General features: G+C 43.2%; 1 long non-coding RNA gene across 2 annotated transcripts; it reads left to right on the top strand.

Annotated features, from left to right (window-relative positions):
• Window positions 1-349: 349 nt before the first annotated feature.
• Window positions 350-22,460, top strand: LOC128697241 (uncharacterized). 2 transcript variants are annotated; one of them, XR_011394526.1, is made up of 5 exons: window positions 350-457; window positions 3,225-3,317; window positions 5,687-5,747; window positions 19,244-19,332; window positions 22,219-22,460. It is a non-coding gene; the product is annotated as an uncharacterized lncRNA (long non-coding RNA). The 2 variants fall into 2 exon arrangements; XR_011394527.1 differs by having other exon boundaries at window positions 354-474.
• Window positions 22,461-23,955: the final 1,495 nt, after the last annotated feature.

Genomic DNA, 23,955 nt, shown 5'->3' with positions numbered 1-23,955 from the left:
TGTATATAATATACACATCTCTGTGTATATAATATACACATCTCAGTGTATATAATATACACATCTCAGTGTATATAATATACACATCTCAGTGTATATAATATACACATCTCAGTGTATATAATATACACATCTCAGTGTATATAATATACACGTCTCAGTGTATATAATATACACATCTCTGTGTATATAATATACACATCTCAGTGTATATAATATACACATCTCAGTGTATATAATATACACATCTCAGTGTATATAATATACACATCTCAGTGTATATAATATACACATCTCAGTGTATATAATATACACATCTCAGTGTATATAATATACACATAATAAGGTGCATCAGACGGGATCATCTCAGTGTTGGTTCAGCCGCTGTCGTGGTCACACGCCTCACAATTTTCTCCTCATTTTTATCTCTTATTTTTCAGACATAATAGGCCTACAGGTGACTATATTGCATATGTAAGATCATTTATGTATTGGAATATTGATGGCGGGATTAACAGGGTAATTTTCAGGCCTAAAATGATGTAATTAATGTTAAATACTTTTTTGATATTCGACGTTGGAGTTCCCTGAGGGACGCCATGCTAGGACGTCTTCCCCTTCCTCGGATCATGTGGGTCCAGGAACTGTACCTTAACATTATATAGGTACATAATGGGTCCAGGAACTGTACCTTAACATTATATAGGTACATAATGGGTCCAGGAGCTGTACCTTAACATTATATAGGTACATAATGGGTCCAGGAACTGTACCTCAACATTATATAGGTGCATAATGGGTCCAGGAACTGTACCGCAACATTATATAGGTACATAATGGGTCCAGGAACTGTACTTCAACATTATACAGGTACATAATGGGTCCAGGAACTGTACCTCAACATTATATAGGTACATAATGGGTCCAGGAACTGTACTTCAACATTATATAGGTACATAATGGGCCCAGGAACTGTACCTCAACATTATGCAGGTACATAATGGGTCCAGGAACTGTACCTCAACATTATCCAGGTACATAATGGGTCCAGGAACTGTACCTCAACATTACAGAGGTACATAATGGGTCCAGGAACTGTACCTTGACGTTATATAGGTACATAATGGGTCCAGGAACTATACCTCAACATTACAGAGGTACATAATGGGTCCAGCAACTGTACCTCGACATTACAGAGGTACATAATGGGTCCAGGAACTATACCTCAACATTACAGAGGTACATAATGGGTCCAGGAACTGTACCTCAACATTACAGAGGTACATAATGGGTCCAGGAACTGTACCTCAACATTATATAGGTACATAATGGGTCCAGGAACTATACCTCAACATTATATAGGTACATAATGGGTCCAGGAACTGTACCTCAACATTACAGAGGTACATAATGGGTCCAGGAACTGTACCTCAACATTATATAGGTACATAATGGGTCCAGGAACTATACCTCAACATTATATAGGTACATAATGGGTCCAGGAACTGTACCTCAACATTATATAGGTACATAATGGGTCCAGGAACTGTACCTTAACATTATATAGGTACATAATGGGTCCAGGAACTGTACCTTAACATTATATAGGTACATAATGGGTCCAGGAACTGTACCTCAACATTATATAGGTGCATAATGGGTCCAGGAACTGTACCTCAACATTAGAGGTACATAATGGGTCCAGGGACTGTACCTCAACATTATATAGGTACATAATGGGTCCAGGAACTGTACCTCAATATTATATAGGTACATAATGGGTCCAGGAACTGTACTTCAACATTATATAGGTACATAATGGGTCCAGGAACTGTACCTCAACATCATATAGGTACATAATGGGTCCAGGAACTATACCTCAACATTATATAGGTACATAATGGGTCCAGGAACTGTACCTCAACATTATACAGGTACATAATGGGTCCAGGAACTGTACTTCAACATTATACAGGTACATAATGGGTCCAGGAACTGTACTTCAACATTATACAGGTACATAATGGGTCCAGGAACTGTACTTCAACATTATATAGGTACATAAAGGGTCCAGGAACTGTACCTCAACATTATATAGGTACATAATGGGCCCAGGAACTGTACCTCAACATTGTATAGGTACATAATGGGTCCAGGAACTGTACTTCAACATTATATAGGTATATAATGGGTCCAGGAACTGTACCTCAACATTATATAGGTACATAATGGGTCCAGGAACTGTACCTCAACATTATACAGGTACATAATGGGCCCAGGAACTGTACCTCAACATTACAGAGGTACATAATGGGTCCAGGAACTGTACCTCAACATTATATATGTACATAATGGGTTCAGGAACTATACCTCAACATTATATAGGTACATAATGGGTCCAGGAACTGTACCTCAACATTATATAGGTACATAATGGGTCCAGGAACTGTACCTCAACATTACAGAGGTACATAATGGGTCCAGGAACTGTACCTCAACATTACAGAGGTATATAATGGGTCCAGGAACTGTACCTCAATATTATATAGGTACATAATGGGTCCAGGAACTGTACCTCAACATTACAGAGGTACATGATGGGTCCAGGGACTGAACCTCAACATTACAGAGGTACATAATGGGTTCAGGAACTGTACCTCAATATTATATAGGTACATAATGGGTCCAGGAACTGTACCTCAACATTACAGAGGTACATAATGGGTCCAGGGACTGTACCTCAACATTACAGAGGTACATAATGGGTCCAGGGACTGTGCCTCAACATTACAGAGGTACATAATGGGTCCAGGAACTGTACCTCAACATTACAGAGGTACATAATGGGTCCAGGGGCTGTACCTCAACATTACAGAGGTACATAATGGGTCCAGGGGCTGTACCTCAACATTACAGCATAATGTTTTTATCAATTTTTATAGACCTAGTCTTATTTACAATAGGACTAGGTCCTTATATGCAGTATAAACATTCTAGGAACCTCGGTATAACAAGGGGCTGTATGTAAAGTACGTAATTTATACATGTCATTTAATGTTATATTTGGTGTCAGCGCTGTATGACCTTCGTGGGTTTAGCGCTTCGTTTTATGGTAATTTGGTCAAGTGTACACTGTATTGTAACCTATGGATATAGTGGTATATAGCCCTTGTGGGTTTGGCGCTTGATTTTCATGATAATGAGTATGTTTATATTATGATCAGGATGAGTGAGGTTGTAGGTGGATGTACCGGGTTATACCGAGATGTTGAAGGTGATCAGTCACAACCCAGCAACGTACCTGAAGCCCGGGAGATGTAAGCTACTCTACTATGTTCTTTACTGTTATTACTGGTCTTTATGCTGTGTCTTTGTGGCCTTATCGAGTTCACCTGGTAGCGGAGTTAGCTCGCACAGGGAGAGACCGGGGTTAGAGCCCGGACAAGTGGGTTTTATCAAGTGACAAACACATCTACCTGGGGAAAGAGGACATGAATATATATAGTGTGGAGTCAAGTGGAGTGTTGGGTAGTATATTGTGAATTATTATTATTATTATTATTATTATTATTATTATTATTATTATTATGTGAGTAAATTACCTGCAGGTAATCTGGGTGAGGTAAGTGGGACCTAAGTCACAGGAGGTCGCCTAACTGTAACTCCCTGGATGCCCGCTTCTTACCACTTTTACAAAAAGCCAGACCTGACATTAGATTAATAATTACAATATTAAACATTAATACCAATAAGGGTAAATTATAAAATAATGTGGACTGTATATGTATAGGCTTGCTGGATATGCAAAAGAAATTGGTATAAACACTTACTATTTAATTACTGGAAGACAATGCTGATGGAACACACACTAACCTTACCATAGGGTGTTTCGGAAGTGAACACCCTCATGGCCCAGTCTATGACCAGGCCTCGCAGTGGATCAAGGTCTCATCAATGTTGGGTGTCCTGTAGCCCGGTTGTTAGCACGCTCAGCTCACACACTGAGGTCTGTGGTTCGATCCCCGGTGCGGGTGGAAACATTAGGATGTGTTTCCTTAAGACACCTGCTGTCACTGTTCACCTAAGAGTAAAATAGGTACCTGGGTGTTAGTGGACTGGTGTGGGTCACATCCTGGGTGTTAGTGGACTGGTGTGGGTCACATCCTGGGTGTTAGTGGACTGGTGTGGGTCACATCCTGGGTGTTAGTGGACTGGTGTGGGTCACATCCTGGGTGTTAGTGGACTGGTGTGGGTCACATCCTGGGTGTTAGTGGACTGGTGTGGGTCACATCCTGGGTGTTAGTGGACTGGTGTGGGTCACATCCTGGGTGTTAGTGGACTGGTGTGGGTCACATCCTGGGTGTTAGTGGACTGGTGTGGGTCACATCCTGGGTGTTAGTGGACTGGTGTGGGTCGCATCCTGGGTGTTAGTGGACTGGTGTGGGTGGCATCCTGGGACAAAACTGACCTAATTTGCAGGAAATGCTCAGCATAACAAGGGACTTTCTATATAGTAGTATGTTGAAGATTGAGACACTTATGCAATATGGGAATCTTTGTTGAGGAAACGTTTCGCCACACAGTTGCTTCATAGGTCCAATACAAAAGAGGAAGGTGTAAGGAGAGGAGTAGTTTGAGGTAGTCAGTCCCTCAGCCTGGAGTCTATGTGTATAGTCCATCAGTCTTGTAGAATGTACAAATAGGGCCGTAGACGTGGCTTATATACTGTAGCCAGGTGAGGTGAAGTAGGAGGAGGCGGGGTCATAGTGGTAACATCCACTAATCGAAGTAGGTCTTCGTCCAAAGGTTGGACAAGGTTGAAGAATTCTTTGTATCAAGATCCCATGATGCTGCAGTGTCTGACAGTTGTGATGAATGATTTGAAAAACCGACAACTTGAAGATTGAGACACTTATGCAACGTATGGGAATCTTTATTGAGGAAACGTTTCGTCACACAGTACCTCAATAAAGATTCCCATATGTTGCATAAGTGTCTCAATCTTCAAGTTGTCGGTTTTTGTAAACCATTTGTCACACATAATAGTAGTAGTAATAATATCTTTATTACTACCAGTACATGTACAAGGTATACCAGTACATGTACAGGGTATACAAGTACATGTACAAGGTATACCAGTACATGTACAAGGTATACAGACCATAGCTCACATCAGTCACATACTACTATATATGCTCCGCATTTCGGGCAATTTAGGTCAGTGTCCCAGGATGTGACCCACACCAGTCCATTAACACCCAGGATGTGACCCACACCAGTCGACTAACACCCAGGATGTGACCCACACCAGTCCATTAACACCCAGGATGTGACCCACACCAGTCCACTAACACCCAGGATGTGACCCACACCAGTCCACTAACACCCAGGATGTGACCCACACCAGTCCACTAACACCCAGGATGTGACCCACACCAGTCCACTAACACCCAGGTACCCATTTTACCGATGGGGAATATAGACAACAGGTGTAAAGAATCACGACCAGTGTTTCTACTCTGGCTGGGAATCGAACCCAGGCCCTTGCTGTGTGAAGCGAGAGCTTTAACCACCAGAGCCCTGGATAAACTTGCTTACCCTGGATGGTTGCTGTCTACCAACCAACCTGGGAATTTGTTTTCCAATATTATTTTGTCTAGATAATACTCCTGTATTTCACTTGCAGTACGGATGGGGGGGCCACGTTCTGGGCGCCATGTTTCCTCGCTGTTGTCTACATTGCTTTCGTGAGTACCCAATTATTTTGCACTCATAATTTTTCATGGTAATTATATCTTTATTTCTACAAGTACATGTACAAGGTATACCAGTACATGTACAAGGTATACAAGTACATGTACAAGGTATACAAGTACATGTACAAGGTATACCAGTACATGTACAAGGTATACAACTACATGTACAAGGTATACAAGTACATGTACAAGGTATACAAGTACATGCACAAGGTATACAAGTACATGTACAAGGTATACCAGTACATGTACAAGGTATACCAGTACATGTACAAGGTATACAGACCATAGCTAACATCAGTGACATACTACTATATACAAAGTCCCTTGTTATGCTGAGCATTTCTCTCAAATTATGGTCCGAACCCTTGACTGGTTTCAAACGGTTTCGTTGGACAATAAAGCAGACTGTAAACGGATGGGGTTGTAGGCGCCCTTATAAACACAAACATTAAATATAAATCAGGAACGTGACGGTAAGCTGTCCAATATACAAAAACAGTTAGAAACAGAAATACAAATAGCTAGAGCTTCATTTAAGGAGGTTATTAATAGAATATTCAAGAGGTTGCTAGTAGAATTGCAGTAAATCAACCATTCAAATCATTATGAAGCTGTGTGTAGTCTGTGGTCAGTCAAACAAACGGGCTTCCACATGGATAAATTGTCATTTTTGTGGAAATTGGTGTCACGCCCCTTGTGCAGATATCCAAGAACTAGATACAAGCAGTGTTAAAACAGGGAAGTGTTTTTGGGTATGCCCAAATGAGGAAAATCTGTGGACTAAAATCACAAGGGTATTAAAAGAGGACAACATCAAAGCTGCTTTCATAGAAAACCTGGAAGCTTTCTACAACAGATGGGAACATAAAAAGTCTGGGCTGAATGGTACTGTCCTTGATACTGGCCATGTAGTCAGAAACTGTAAGGCTGGAGGTGATGTCCTGGTAGTCAGTAAATGTGGGGCTGATAGTGCTGTTCTGGGAGACAGTAATGGTGAAGCTGGAGGTGCTGTCCTGGAAGACAGTAATGGTGAAGCTGGAGGTGCTGTCCTGGGAGACAGTAATGGTGAAGCTGGAGGTGCTGTCCTGGGAGACAGTAATGGTGAAGCTGGAGGTGCTGTCCTGGGAGACAGTAATGGTGAAGCTGGAGGTGTTGTCCTGGGAGACAGTAATGGTGAAGCTGGAGATTTTGTCCAGGTAGTCGGGAATTATACGCAGGAAGGAATACATATAAATGACCTCATAGGGGACAGGAGCCATAGTAGGGAAACAAGTGTAGTCAAAGATAAGATAAAACCAATATTGCAAACTAGAAATACCGCAGGAAATAGCAAACAAGAGGACTCCACTAGCAATAGTGAGGATATATTACCAAAAATAACTGGTGGGAGCTCCATTGTTGGTGCTAGGGAGGATAGAAGTAAGACAGGGAAACATGCACCAACAGGGAATACAGTCACAGAAACCCAAGGCAAACGGAAACCAAGCTTGTGCACATACTATGCACTTGGTATCTGCTGGCATGGGAAATCTGGAGAAACAGATGGGACGTGCAACTATGACCACCCTAGAAAATGCCATGCCCATATGACAACAGGAAAATGCAAACTCCCTTCCTGTAAGCTTTTTCACCCTGAACTGTGTACCTCTTCAGTACAGGAAAGACTGTGCTATAACTTAAATTGCCAGGCATACCATCTAAAGGGGACAAAAAGATACAAAACATCCAGGCCATGGGAAAACCTGGGTAGCCACAGCCACTCAAGAGGGAGAGGTTTTTTAGTGCCAGGAAGGAAAAAAAACTGGCAGGAAATGGCAGAAATCGTACACCAAATCCAGTCATTCCTGGAGTGGAACCACAGTCGATGGCCTCCACTCCAAACCAACAGATACAGATACTAATGCCGGAAAAAAAATCCCCCCCCAGTACCAACAATACCACCAGTCCGATAACATTCTTCTTTGCAAATATACAGGGTCTAAAGCCAGCAACAAACAACAAAATACCTTTCATCCGTGGACTGCTTGCAGAGGCAAAGGCAATGTTCGCGGCTTTCACTGAGACCCACATAAAGGATCACTTGGACAACGAAATATGGATCCCAGGTTACAACCTATACAGATGTGACAGAGTGAACAGGCAAAAGGGGGGGGGGGGTTGGCCTGTACATTGCAGAGTCACTTGTTTGCACAGAACTGCTTAATGCCTCAAATGATGTAGTGGAAGTTTTAGCAGTAAAGGTCGAGAACCAAAACCTAGTCATTGTGGTAGTCTACAAGCCTCTGGATGCAACATCCCAGCAATTCCAGGAACAGCTGTTAACAATTGACCACTGTCTGGAAAATCTTCCAGCTCCTGCGCCCAACATCTTGCTCCTGGGGGATTTCAACTTAAGGCACCTAAAATGGAGGAATATAGCAAATAATATTGTTGCAGTAATAACACCAGGAGGCAGCTCTGATGAAAACTCACACTCACACGAGCTTTTAAATCTCTGCACAAAGTTCAATTTAAACCAGCAAATAATAGAGCCTACTAGACTGGAGAATACACTAGACCTCATCTTCACTAACAATGATGATCTGATAAGAAATGTCACCATATCAAAAACAATATACTCAGATCACAACATAATTGAGGTTCAGACATGTATGCGTGGAGCCCCAGACCGACATAATGAGACTAGTCACGAGGGAGCATTCACCAAATTCAACTTCAATAACAAAAACATAAAGTGGGACCAAGTAAACCAAGTCCTAACCGATATAAGCTGGAAAGATATACTAAGCAACACAGACCCCAACTTATGCCTAGAACAGATTAACTCGGTGGCACTCGATGTATGCACAAGGCTTATTCCTCTAAGAAAAAGGAGGAGTAGATGTAAAATAGAAAGAGACAGGCGCTCCCTTTACAGGCGACGGAAAAGAATAACAGAGCGGCTAAAAGAGGTCAATATATCTGAAATGCGTAGGGAGACACTGGTCAGAGAAATAGCAAGCATCGAACTTAAGCTAAAAGAATCCTTTAGGAGTCAGGAATCGCGGGAAGAACTAAAAGCCATAAATGAAATCGAAAGAAACCCAAAGTATTTCTTCTCCTATGCCAAATCAAAATCGAGAACAACGTCCAGTATTGGGCCCCTACTTAAACAAGATGGGTCCTACACAGATGACAGCAAGGAAATGAGTGAGCTACTCAAGTCCCAATATGACTCAGTTTTTAGCAAGCCGCTAACCAGACTGAGAGTCGAAGATCAAAATGAATTTTTTATGAGAGAGCCACAAAATTTGATTAACACAAGCCTATCCGATGTTATCCTGACGCCAAATGACTTCGAACAGGCGATAAATGACATGCCCATGCACTCTGCCCCAGGGCCAGACTCATGGAACTCCGTGTTCATCAAGAACTGCAAGAAGCCCCTATCACGAGCGTTTTCCATCCTATGGAGAGGGAGCATGGACACGGGGGTCGTCCCACAGTTACTAAAAACAACAGACATAGCCCCACTCCACAAAGGGGGCAGTAAAGCAACAGCAAAGAACTACAGACCAATAGCACTAACATCCCATATCATAAAAATCTTTGAAAGGGTCCTAAGAAGCAAGATCACCACCCATCTAGAAACCCATCAGTTACACAACCCAGGGCAACATGGGTTTAGAACAGGTCGCTCCTGTCTGTCTCAACTATTGGAACACTACGACAAGGTCCTAAATGCACTAGAAGACCAAAAGAATGCAGATGTAATATATACAGACTTTGCAAAAGCCTTCGACGAGTGTGACCATGGCGTAATAGCGCACAAAATGCGTGCTAAAGGAATAACAGGAAAAGTCGGTCGATGGATCTATAATTTCCTCACTAACAGAACACAGAGAGTAGTCGTCAACAGAGTAAAGTCCGAGGCAGCTACGGTGAAAAGCTCTGTTCCACAAGGCACAGTACTCGCTCCCATCTTGTTCCTCATCCTCATATCCGACATAGACAAGGATGTCAGCCACAGCACCGTGTCTTCCTTTGCAGATGACACCCGAATCTGCATGACAGTGTCTTCCATTGCAGACACTGCAAGGCTCCAGGCGGACGTCAACCAAATCTTTCAGTGGGCTGCAGAAAACAATATGAAGTTCAACAATGAGAAATTTCAATTACTCAGATATGGTAAACATGAGGAAATTAAATCTTAATCAGAGTACAAAACAAATTCTGGCCACAAAATAGAGCGAAACACCAACGTCAAAGACCTGGGAGTGATTATGTCGGAGGATCTCACCTTCAAAGACCATAACATTGTATCAATCGCATCTGCTAGAAAAATGACAGGATGGATAATGAGAACCTTCAAAACTAGGGAGGCCATGCCCATGATGACACTCTTCAGGTCACTTGTTCTATCTAGGCTGGAATATTGCTGTGCACTAACAGCACCTTTCAAGGCAGGTGAAATTGCCGACCTAGAAAATGTACAGAGAACTTTCACGGCGCGCATAACGGAGATAAAACACCTCAATTACTGGGAGCGCTTGAGGTTCCTAAACCTGTATTCCCTGGAACGCAGGAGGGAGAGATACATGATTATATACACCTGGAAAATCCTAGAGGGACTAGTACCGAACTTGCACACGAAAATCACTCACTACGAAAGCAAAAGACTTGGCAGAAGATGCACCATCCCCCCAATGAAAAGCAGGGGTGTCACTAGCACGTTAAGAGACCATACAATAAGTGTCAGGGGCCCGAGACTGTTCAACTGCCTCCCAGCACACATAAGGGGGATTACCAACAGACCCCTGGCAGTCTTCAAGCTGGCACTGGACAAGCACCTAAAGTCAGTTCCTGATCAGCCGGGCTGTGGCTCGTACGTTGGTTTGCGTGCAGCCAGCAGCAACAGCCTGGTAGATCAGGCTCTGATCCACCAGGAGGCCTGGTCACAGACCGGGCCGCGGGGGCGTTGACCCCCGGAACTCTCTCCAGGTAAACTCCAGGTCTCCAGTTTTGTCCCAGGATGCGACCCACACCAGTCCACTAACACCCAGGATGTAACCCACACCAGTCCACTAACACCCAGGATGTGACCCACACCACTCCACTAACACCCAGGATGTGACCCACACCACTCCACTAACACCCAGGATGTGACCCACATCAGTCCACTAACACCTAGGATGTGACCCACACCAGTCCATTAACACCCAGGATGTGACCCACACCAGTCCACTAACACCCAGGATGTGACCCACACCAGTCCACTAACACCCAGGATGTGACCCACACCAGTCCACTAACACCCAGGATGTGACCCACACCAGTCCACTAACACCCAGGATGTGACCCACATCAGTCCACTAACACCCAGGATGTGACCCACACCAGTCCACTAACACCCAGGATGTGACCCACACCAGTCCACTAACACCCAGGATGTGACCCACACCAGTCCACTAACACCCAGGATGTGACCCACACCAGTCCACTAACACCCAGGATGTGACCCACACCAGGGGGGAGGTAGAACAGCCGGGGGAGTGGCGCTGCAGAGACGCCATAATGAATTTAATGTGTGAACATTGGTCTGAATTGTGCAATGTAAACAGGCGTTCTTAGTTTAATATGTTTATTATGCACCCCATACCCATCCTTTGGGCGGTAGTCAAAAGATTACAGAGGTACATAATTGGTCCAGGGGCTGGACTCCAAAGTTTTGATAGCTGAGCAAGTTACAGAGGTAATGAACTCACAATTTACAAAGGTAATGAATTCACTATTTACAAAGGTAATGAACTCCAGGTAAGTCTGGTCACAATCATGACAAGTTACAAAGGTATTTACAGATTACAGAGGTACGTAATGGGTCCAGGGACTGGGCCCCCAAAGTTTTGATAGCTGAACTAGGTACAAAGGTAATGAGCTCACAATTTACAAGGTAATGAATTCTGTAGAATGGTTACTTACGTTTATACATGGCTACAATCATGAACAAATTATAGAGTAATGAGCAATTCACACTTCCACACCCGGTCACAACTGTAGTGAGTTATTGGTGCAAATATTGATTGTTGAGTCACATACATACACACACACACACACACACACACACACACACACACACACACACACACACACACACACACACACACACACACACACACACACACACACACACACACACACACACACACACACACACACACACACACACACACACACACACACACACACACACACACACACACACACACACACACACACATTTTCAAAAAAGGAGACAGAAAAGAGGCACTAAACTATAGACCTGTGTCATTGACGTGTATAGTATGCAAAATTATGGAGAAGATTATCAGGAGGAGAGTGGTGGAGCACCTGGAACGGAACAGGAGTATAAATGCCAACCAGCACGGATTCACGGAAGGCAAATCCTGTGTCACAAACCTTCTGGAGTTTTATGATAAAATAACAGAAGTAAGACAAGAGAGAGAGGGGTGGGTTGATTGCATCTTCTTGGACTGCAAGAAGGCCTTTGACACAGTTCCTCACAAGAGATTAGTGCAGAAGCTAGAGCATCAGGCGCATATAACAGGAAGGGCACTGCAATGGATCAGAGAATACCTGACAGGGAGGCAACAACGAGTCATGGTACGTAATGATGTATCACAGTGGGCACCTGTGACGAGCGGGGTCCCACAGGGGTCGGTCCTAGGACCAGTGCTATTTTTGGTATATGTGAACGACATGACGGAAGGGTTAGACTCAGAAGTGTCCCTGTTTGCAGATGATGTGAAGTTAATGAGGAGAATTAAATCTGATGAGGACCAGGCAGGACTTCAAAGAGACCTGGACAGACTGGACACCTGGTCCAGCAAATGGCTTCTCGAATTTAATCCTGCCAAATGCAAAGTCATGAAGATAGGGGAAGGGCACAGAAGACCACAGACAGAGTATAGGCTAGGTGGCCAAAGACTGCAAACCTCACTCAAGGAGAAAGATCTTGGGGTGAGTATAACACCGAGCATGTCTCCGGAAGCACACATCAATCAGATAACTGCTGCAGCATATGGGCGCCTGGCAAACCTGAGAACAGCATTCCGATACCTTAGTAAGGAATCATTCAAGACACTGTACACCGTGTATGTCAGGCCCATACTGGAGTATGCAGCACCTGTTTGGAACCCGCACTTGATAAAGCACGTCAAGAAACTAGAGAAAGTACAAAGGTTTGCAACAAGGTTAGTTCCAGAGCTAAGGGGAATGTCCTATGAAGAAAGATTAAGGGAAATCGGCCTGACGACACTGGAGGACAGGAGAGTCAGGGGAGACATGATAACGACATATAAAATACTGCGTGGAATAGACAAGGTGGACAAGGACAGGATGTTCCAGGGAGGGGACACAGAAACAAGAGGCCACAATTGGAAGTTGAAGACACAAATGAGTCAGAGAGATAGTAGGAAGTATTTCTTCAGTCATAGAGTTGTAAGGCAGTGGAATAGCCTAGAAAATGACGTAGTGGAGGCAGGAACCATACACAGTTTTAAGACGAGGTTTGATAAAGCTCATGGAGCGGGGAGAGAGAGGGCCTAGTAGCAACCGGTGAAGAGGCGGGGCCAGGAGCTAGGACTCGACCCCTGCAACCACAAATAGGTGAGTACAAATAGGTGAGTACACACACACACACACACACACACATACACACATACACACACACACACACATACACATACACATACACACACGCACACACGCACACACACACACACACACACACACACACACACACACACACACACACACACACACACACACACACACACACACACACACACACACACACACAGGAGCTTGGAATCGACCCCTGCAATCTCAACTAGGTGAGTGCACACACATACACACACACACACAAACACACACACAAACACACACACACACACACACACACACACACACACACACACACACACACACACACACACACACACACACACATGCACATATGTGGTAATGCATTATTTACAGCTAGCAAAGTCAGGGTATTTCTCCAGAATGGTCTGCAATATACCACTGTGGATAAAATACTTTGCCATTTCTTGAACTTTTCTGAGTGAGTTGTTTCTAAATTCATTAATTTTATCGCACTCCAGTACATAATGACGCAAGGTGTGACAATAGTCCATCTAGCAAAGTTTACATTTCGTTTTGTCTACATCTGGTGTTTGTGATTTAACCTGCCAAAGATACTTGTAACCCAGCCGGAGCCGGGCGGTAGTGACAGCCGGAGCCGGGCAGTAGTGACATCCAAGAGTCTGCTTATCTTGTTGGATGCACCATAGACATGTGGCTCCTCCTGCATGATGGAATGATGATAGATGGACTGACTTGTGTCAATCTCCCTAAGTCTTAAGTCATTAAAGTTCATTTGAAGTTCTTTTCGTATTATTGTTCTCAAACTGCTAACTGACAGCCCAAGATTGTAATCTACTCCCTCTTTGAAAGCATACAGCTTAGCCAGTTTATCAGTTCTATCATGCATCTGAAGACCAATGTGAGATGGAATCCACAGCATGTGCACTCGGACTCCACTGTCCACAATCTTACCATACCTGTGTCTGGCTTCTGACACAAGCATGCAACAATTTATACTTAATGAGTTGAGAGCATTTATGGATGACAGAGAATCAGTTACAATTAAAGTGTCAACCTTAGATACATGGACACATTTGAGTGCAAGGAGTATGGCAAACAGTTCTGTTTGAAGGGTAGAGGCCCAGTTATTGATGCGTGCTCCAATTTCTTTATGAGAGCCATCACTCTGTGTGACAACAGCAGCACTACCAGCTGCACCAGTGGACTGGTGAACAGAACCATCGACGTAAATAATTTGTGAAAGAGTGTTCTGTGTGACTAAGTTATCAATATAGCTTAAGGCAACATGTTTGGCTTCAAGACGAAGCTTTGGTTGTGATTTAAGAAGAGTTTTGGGGGGAAATGGAGGAATGGTAGTTTGAAATGGGGTAATATCCCATGGAGCAGGGAAATGTCTCTGTTGTTTAACTTGATATAGATCATGTAGCTGGTTCATGCGAAGGTCGGTTCCAGTTTTTTCGATCCATCTGGAAGGATGTTCACCAGTGCTGAGGAAAGTTTGGAGGGCTTCTGTGCAGGGGTTTGAATGGGCTAGCCTAAGCATATTGACCCTAATAAGGATATTTCTTTCAGTAACACGATCTCTAATGCTTGGAATATTAAGTTTTTTCCGCATATTTAAAACTTTGGCAGTACGAGGGCATCCTAGGATGATCCTCATTGCTTCGTTTTGCAGTTTTTCCAGCCCTCCAAGCTTCCAGTCAGACACGAGTGCAAGTAGTGGCGCCGCATAATCAACCAATGATCTAATATAAGCAAGATACATCATTTTCACAATTTTAACATTAGCACCATACCTGGGATGAAAACGTGCCACAACTCTAAGTGCTCTCAGCCTTTCTTTGTATTGGCGACAGTCTCGTTACAACAGGTCCAAGTAGTGGAACCTCAAAGCCTAGATACCTGTATCTGCTTACATATTCTAGAAGAGACCCATCATGCAACTGGATCTGACGAACTGTGCCTCTCTGACGAGGAGAACGCCTGTTGAGTATCTTTGTTTTATCCCCTGAGATTATTAACCCCAGGTCCTGACACGAGGCTAGTACATGATTAAGAATGTTTTGGGTGTTGGAGAATCCGGTGGTGTGAATCATTATGTCATCAGCAAAACTAACCATATAATGATGGGGCTGGCTAGGCATGGCATTAAGTAAGGCATTAATCAAAATGTTGAAAAGGGTGGGACTAAGCACACCTCCCTGTGGGGTTCCTAATTCGAAATCTTTAGTTACACTTCTATGTCCCTGGAACAACACAGACGACTTTCTGTTGGACAGGTAACCTTTAATCCAGCGGAGAAGCCATCCTCCAACATCCATTCTGGCAAGTTCACTAATGATTACATGTCGGTTGGCTACATCAAAAGCGGATTTAAGGTCAAGGAACGTAGTGTATGAGCTGTCAGTGTGCAGAGTGAGAAAGGTGGTAATGCAATGATGCACACTCTTTCCATGCATGAAGCCATGCAACCGGGGTGACAAGAATTCCTTAATTCTGTGCATAAGACGATTAAGAATCATCCTTTCGAATGTTTTACACAAGCAGCTAGTAAGGGATATTGGGCGAAATGAGTTTTGTTGATTGGGCTTCGGAATGGGAATAATGAGGCTATTGGTCCATGATTTAGGGAGCTCCCCAGTGACATAACTCATGTTATATAATTCAAGTAAAGGATTACCTGGTACTCGACACAGCAATCTGAGTATGTTGTAAGTAATACCATCCTCACCAGGCGACGTGGAGTTGCCCTTAGTTAGTGCTGCATCAAGTTCATAATTAGTGAAAGGAATGTTGCAGTCATCTGCCTTGCTGAGCATAAAGCAAACAAGTCTCTCCCTTGTATCATATTTGTCCATTAATTTCGCCTGTGTGGTACTGGGAAGACTGTCATAGCTAGATGTAGCAGCCCAAGCACTGACTAACTCATTCGCCCTATGCAAGGGCGCGATCTGCCCAGTTCTGTTACCCTTAATTCTATTTATGTCCCTCCATGCCCGGCTAAGTGGGGTGTGAGCATTGAGACCATTGACAAATTGTTCCCAGTCTGTTTGCCGCAGCTCTGTCATACGCTCTCTGGCAGCAGCAAGGGCAGTTCGGAAGAGGCTTAGCATTTCAGGGGTACGATGGTTTCTATAGGCTAGGCCTAGTCTGCGAGCAGTACGTTTCAATGTTCGAAGTTTAGAATCATTGTAATAAGTATGATTTTTATAAGACTTATGATTATTATGGAAGTCATTTGGATTTAGAGTAGTAGGAGGTTTCAGAGGCGGCTCTAAGAAGTTCTGAATACTGCTCACAAGGTCATTGTTAAAAGTCGACAGAGGTACACTCATAGGAATTATACCAGTCAGTCACATGTGCAACAAAGTCATCATGTTGATCAGGGGAAACATTAAGACGTTTTCGTTTGAATATCCCACCAGGGAGAATAGTATTACCAATATCTAGAGAGGTTAGCCTTGGGAAATGATCAGACGCTATATCTGTTACAATGGAAGACTCACAGCTGGCAGAAGTAATGTTGAAGCCCAGGCACAGATCAAGGACACCTCCATAGATATGTGTGGGTTCAAGGTCACCTACAATTTGCACATTATCATGACTGTTTAAGAATGACAACAGTTGATTGCCATTACGATTACCAAACTGAGAGTTTCCAATGCTTTTGTGTCTTGCATTATAATCACTAATAATGAGAGTAGGTTCAGACTAAGCACAAGTTGGGAGCTCCAAGTAATTAAACTTATCAGCAGGAGCGTACAAGTTAAATATGTTGAGAGCAGAGTTCCCAATATAAATCCTAACACCGTGATACTGTAGCCCCTCTGTTTTCTTATGTGCAAGAAGTTGATGGGGAAGTGATTTTTTAATATATAGAACACAAGAATTAGTAGATTTGAGGTTATATGCAACAAACGATGGCAATTTAGGGGGTTGGGATTTTTCAGGGACTCTGCACTCTTGTAGACACACACAATATCAATGGATTCAGTGGTTACTTTATGATGAAGGTCAGAAAATCTTTTTCTAAGTGACGCAATATTCCAACTTAAAATGGATAGTTTATACGAGTTTGGTTCCATTATAAAAGTCCAGGGATAGTATTCAATTTCTCAGCAAAATGAAAAAACTTACTAAATAACAAACAGACATAATCAATATCAATATCATCAGTATTATCCTTATCCATGAGTCTCCTAAGTGCGCTTCCATTAGTGAGACCTCTTGGGAGTCTTTGTTTACAGAGGTCACTGCGCTCTTTGTCTGTGAATGTATGGAAGGTGACACTATCCCTCGCACTCACCTCTCCGCTTTTATTACACTCATCACTATCATCACATGTATCACTTCCCTCATCATTATGACCAGTGATACATACACCATTATCAACAACCGGGTCATCTCCACACTCAGTATCAATCAATACATTACACTCATCAGGTTGACTATCATGATGGTCTTCACTGCCCTTATCATCTTCACTGTGATTGTAAACACCACTATCAGATTCATCGTTTTTGTAATTATTAACACCACTGCAATCATCAGTTTGTTAATCATCACCACACTCATTTTCATAATGGCTGACACTCTGTGGGTTGATGTACTCATTTGCAACCTCTGTAAGTTTTTCCTGGTGGTGCTCAAGTTGTTGTTTCAAACACCATTGTTGCTTCTCCAGTACTGTTATGCGCAGCTGCATGTTGTGTACCACCCCAGCAAGACTAGCGTCATCTCGAAGTATGAAGTCCCGATCAGCTCGAAGGTCATTTGGTGTATATCGGCCTCTGTCTGTAATTTAGAAATTGCTGACACGTTCTTGCTGAAGAATTGGGATAAATAGTAGTGTACCCAGCAGAGTAGCTGGTTTTAATATTGTAATTATTAATTTAATGTTAGGTCTAGCATTTTTGTGGGATTATAGGAAATGGGCATCGAGGGAGTGACAGCTAGGCGACCTACTTTAAGTCCTACTTAACTCACCCAAATTACTTGCAGGTAATAATTCAGGTATTACTCTGTAAACCTCCTGCAGGATTTAAGGAATAGTCACAATACCATGGTTCGAACAAAAAACCAAAAATCCGCACTTAGGAAGGTATTTGGGTTCATCCTGGACTATAGTTGTCTTTAGCTTGACACTACACAGTCCTGGTTCAGAGTTGTGCGAGGCCTCTAGTACTAAGACTTCTTTATTAACCCTTAAACTGTCCAAACGTAGATCTACGTTTTATTTTACATGCTTTAAAATGTAAACAAACGTAGATATACGTTACAAGCGATAGTGGTGCAAACGTAGATCTATGCTTGGACAGTTTAAGGGTTAAATTACTTGTGGTATAATATTTTGTGTTCAGATTGCCGGAAAACTTCTTGTTGGGTCTGTGGAGTTAGTGGCCGGTTTCACCCTCCTTTCCTTGCTTTTAATTCTTTTAATATGACAGTGTCAATACATGCCACATGACCAGTACATAGCATGCCAAAATATAGTCTACTACTGTGTCAGTATTAATACATCCGTTATACATCCCTTGTCAGCGTACACCGTAATTCTTTTTCATTGCTAGCCTAAAACCGTGTCAGCATTTTATTTTCCCGTGATATCTTACTACTGTGTCAATATTTTGTTCTCTATGATAGACTACTTTGTGTCAGTATTTTATTTTTCACTGATAGCCTATTATCGTGTCAATATATTTTTTTCCCCATGACAGCTTACTGCCATGTTAATTTTCACAGCCGATGTATTGCACATCCTCTTACTGAACATTGAATTATTCAGTAAGCGAAATTTGTCGTACCTTTCTCTTATTAATATAATTTTTTTTTCATTTCAGATGTGTGTGATGATCATTCCTTTCGTCATTCTCACAGTCAACGTGTTAAATTTTGTATTTTTGCTAGCACGAGTGAACTGATGGGAAGAGTATGTCATTTGTGTTTTGTATACTGCACTGTCTTCCAATACACATGACCTGCCCTTTTAATTACAGTGTTTCACTGTTGTAATGAGCCACATAAGTTACCAATGAAAACACCTATTTGTGGTTGCAGGGGTCGAGTCACAGCTCTTGCTCCGCTTCTTCACTGGCCGCTACTGGGTCACTCTTCCTGCTCCATGAGCTTTATCATACCTCTTCTTAAAGCTGTATATGGATCCTGCCTCCACTACATCACTTCCCAGGCTATTCCACTTCCTGACAACTCTGTTTACCTGGAGAGGGTTCCGGGGGTCAACACCCCCGCGGCCCGGTCTGAGACCAGGCCTCATGGTGGATCAGGGTCTGATCAACCAGGCTGTTACTGCTGGCCGCACACAAGCTGACTTTAGGTGCCTGTCCAGTGCCTGCTTGAAGGCACTTGAACAGTCTTGGGCCCCCGACACTTATTGTGTTGCCTCTCAGTGTACTCGTGGCGCCCCTGCTTTTCATAGGGGGAATGTTGCATCTCCTTCCGAGTCTTTTGCTTTCATATGGAGTGATTTTCGTGTGCAGGTTTGGTACCAATCCCTCCAGGACCTTCCAAGTGTATATTATCCTGTATCTCTCTCGCCTGCATTCAAGGGAATACAGATCAAGGACCTTCAACCGTTCCCAGTAGTTTAGGTACCTTATCGCACTTATGTGTGCCATGAAGGTTCTTTGTACACTCTCCAGGTCTGCAGTGTCGCCAGCCTTGTATTCCATCCTTGCTAGGTCCAGTCTTACTGGTTCATCCTGTCATCTCTTTCTGGTAGTTTCTCTTACATGTTTACCTGGAGTTTACCTGGAGAGAGTTTCGGGGGTCAACGCCCCCACGGCCCGGTCTGTGACCAGGCCTCCTGGTGGATCAGCGCCTGATCAACCAGGCTGTTGCTGCTGGCTGCACGCAAACCAACGTACGAGCCACAGCCCGGCTGATCAGGAACTGACTTTAGGTGCTTGTCCAGTGCCAGCTTGAAGACTGCCAGGGGTCTGTTGGTAATCCCCCTTATGTGTGCTGGGAGGCAGTTGAACAGTCTCGGGCCCCTGACACTTATTGTATGGTCTCTTAACGTGCTAGTGACACCCCTGCTTTTCATTGGGGGGATGGTGCATCGTCTGCCAAGTCTTTTGCTTTCGTAGTGAGTGATTTTCGTGTGCAAGTTCGGTACTAGTCCCTCTAGGATTTTCCAGGTGTATATAATCATGTATCTCTCCCTCCTGCGTTCCAGGGAATACAGGTTTAGAAACCTCAAGCGCTCCCAGTAATTGAGGTGTTTTATCTCCGTTATGCGTGCCGTGAAAGTTCTCTGTACATTTTCTAGGTCGGCAATTTCACCTGCCTTGAAAGGTGCTGTTAGAGTGCAGCAATATTCCAGCCTAGATAGAACAAGTGACCTGAAGAGTGTCATCATGGGCTTGGCCTCCCTAGTTTTGAAGGTTCTCATTATCCATCCTGTCATTTTTCTAGCAGATGCGATTGATACAATGTTATGGTCCTTGAAGGTGAGATCCTCCGACATAATCACTCCCAGGTCTTTGACGTTGGTGTTTCGCTCTATTTTGTGGCCAGAATTTGTTTTGTACTCTGATGAAGATTTAATTTCCTCATGTTTACCATATCTGAGTAATTGAAATTTCTCATCGTTGGTACATGAGGTTTTCCAGTACCACCTCCGTCATCTTAGTCCTCCACGTTTCTGGGCCTCCATGTGGCTCCAGGTTCTCCCAGTCAGTTTCTTTGTGATTGAAGTCACTCACAATCAGCAGCTTTGCCCTGCTCACATGAGCCCTTCTGACCACTTCAGCCAGTGTGTCAACCATCACTCTGTTACTCTCATCACATTCTTGCCTTGGCCTCCTGCTGTTCTGCAATCACCACCTTGGGACCTCCAGACTGAAGTGTTCCTATTTTGTAGTCTCATGCTTCTCCTCTGTCTATCTCCAGCTCCTGAAAAACCCATTGGTTTTTGATGAGCAGTGCCACTCCTCCGCCCTCTCTGTCTTTCCTCAAGATCTGATATCCTGTTGGAAAGATGGCATATGTTATCATTCCTGTGAGCTTCGTTTCGGTGAGAGATATGATGTCCGGTGATGCCTCTTTGATTCTCTCGTGCTACTTCTCCCACTTATTCGTTATTCCATCAACGTTGGTGTACCTTCAGATTCCTCTCCAGCACTGTGTTCTGGGAAGTCTGTGAGGGTGGGGGACCTGGCAGTGTGCTGTGGGATTCTACAGCATAGTGTGGGGTGGGGCTGTATGTGTGTGTGTACTCACCTGTTTGTGGTTGCAGGGGTCGATTCATAGCTGCTGGCCCCGCCTCTTCACTGGTCGCTACTAGGCTCTCTCCCTGCTCCACGAGCTTTATCATACCTCTTCTTAAAGCTATGTATGGTTCCTGCCTCCACTACATCACTCTCCAGATTGTTCCACTTCCTGACAACTCTATGAATGAAGAAATACTTCCTAACATCCCTTTAACTCATCTGAGTCTTCAGCTTCCAATTGTGACCCCTTGTTGGTGTGTCTCATCTCTGGAACATTCTGTACACCTTGTCAATTTTCGCAGTATTTAATATGTCGTTATCATGTCTCCCCTAACCCTTCTGTCCTATGTCGTCAGGCCGCTTTCCCTTAACCTTTCTTCGTAAGACAATCCTCTTAGCTCTGGGACTAGTCTTGTTGCAATCGTATTATACAATTGTATTATGCAATTGTATAATACAATTTGTAGAATACTACTTACTTTGTTGTACATAGGTTGTACACCATGAATTAGGTGTACATACTTCTTAATATCCACTGTTCTTGTGTAAAATATCTAAAAATTATTCTTTGTGTATACTTGCAGAGAGAGACCATAACAATGCTTCAGTGCTAGTGTGTCCCTTAAAGACAACAACAGATAATGAACACTACGCGACTATCACTGTAACTATCAGCCTCCCAGACTATCCTGTAAAATAGTTTTATATTCTGTAGAAGAGAACCTGAGGAGTAATATTAATTATACTTTGTAATATTCTGTGAGATACTACGAGCCTATGTATATTATGATACGGAGATAATCTTAACATAAAAATCTTTATATTGTCCTTAAATATTATTACCCTGGAGATTATTTGATTTAATTTAAATGACTTAAATATTATTACCCTGGAGATTATTTGATTTAATTTAAATGACTTAAATATTATTACCCTGGAGATTATTTGATTTAATTTAAATGACTTAAATATTATTACCCTGGAGATTATTTGATTTAATTTAAATGACTTAAATATTATTACCCTGGAGATTATTTGATTTAATTTAAATGACTTAAATATTATTACCCTGGAGATTATTTTATTTAATTTAAATGACTTAATATTTTATTTAATTTCATTGATTTATCTAACATAATGAGGTGGAGACAGTACTTAGGGGCTTCTGTGGTGTACTCATCTAATTGTGGTTGCAGGGGTCGAGACTCAGCTCCTGGCCCCGCCTCTTCACTGATCGCTACTAGGTCCTCTCTCTCTCTGCTTCCAGAGCTTTGTCATACCTCGTCTTAAAGCTATGAATGGTTCCTGCCTCCACTACATCACTTGCTAGGCTATTCCACTTCCTGACGACTCTATGACTGAAGAAATACTTCCTAACATCCCTCTGACTCGTCTGAGTCAGTGTTACTGTGTAGGTCTCAACTACACAAGTAACTCTCACTCAGGTCTCCTGAGGTGCACATCAACCAGTTAACTCCTGCAGCACGTGGATTATATTTTATATTTAGCCACCGAAGTGGCTAGTATATTGTGCACCTCATATCCATCCTGTGGACGGTAGCGCAACACCATGTAGATACACAATAGGCCTAGGTACTAGGCCTAGGCCCGGTGGCCTGGTGGCTAAAGCTCCCGCTTCACACACGGAGGGCCTGGGTTCGATTCCCGGCGGGTGGAAACATTTCAACACGTTTCCTTACATCTGTTGTTCTGTTCACCTAGCAGCAAATAGGTACCTGGGTGTTAGTCGACTGGTGTGGGTGGCATCCTGGGGGACAAGATTAAGGACCCCAATGGAAATAAGTTAGACAGTCCTCGATGACGCACTGACTTTCTTGGATTATCCTGGGTGGCTAACCCTCCGGGGTTAAAAATCCGAACGAAATCTTATCTTATCTCTCTTAAAAAGGGTTAACAGGTGTACATTTGGGTTTATATCTACATATGTACAGTTCGCTCATCTGTTACAAGCAAATTTAGGGAATTTACTTAGTGTGGAAAATATTTTAATTTTCCGAAGCTATAGTGCCTAATAGGTGTTTAATGTGTCTATATGAGTCAAAAATATATTTGACAATAGGATAGAACCAAGAGTTCCCTTTGCGCATGCGCGGATGTGCGGGGGTATAGGTCGAACTGGGGCACGTGGTGGCGGGAGTGTTTTGAATGTAGTGAGGAGGCTGGGAAAGCATGGAACCAGGAAATTGGCGTTCACGGCGGCCTAAGGATTAATATAGGCCTTATTTCATATTAGGAAGTGTCGTAACTGTTCCTGGTGGAGAGTGAGGGAACGTGGTTTACGGGACCACCGTAATAGAGTG

This window comes from Cherax quadricarinatus, chromosome 89 (assembly GCF_038502225.1).
Source record: "Cherax quadricarinatus isolate ZL_2023a chromosome 89, ASM3850222v1, whole genome shotgun sequence".
Classification (NCBI taxonomy): domain Eukaryota; kingdom Metazoa; phylum Arthropoda; class Malacostraca; order Decapoda; family Parastacidae; genus Cherax; species Cherax quadricarinatus.
The sequence above is the reverse complement of the archived record's forward strand: the minus strand, read 5'-3'. Positions and strand labels throughout refer to the sequence as shown.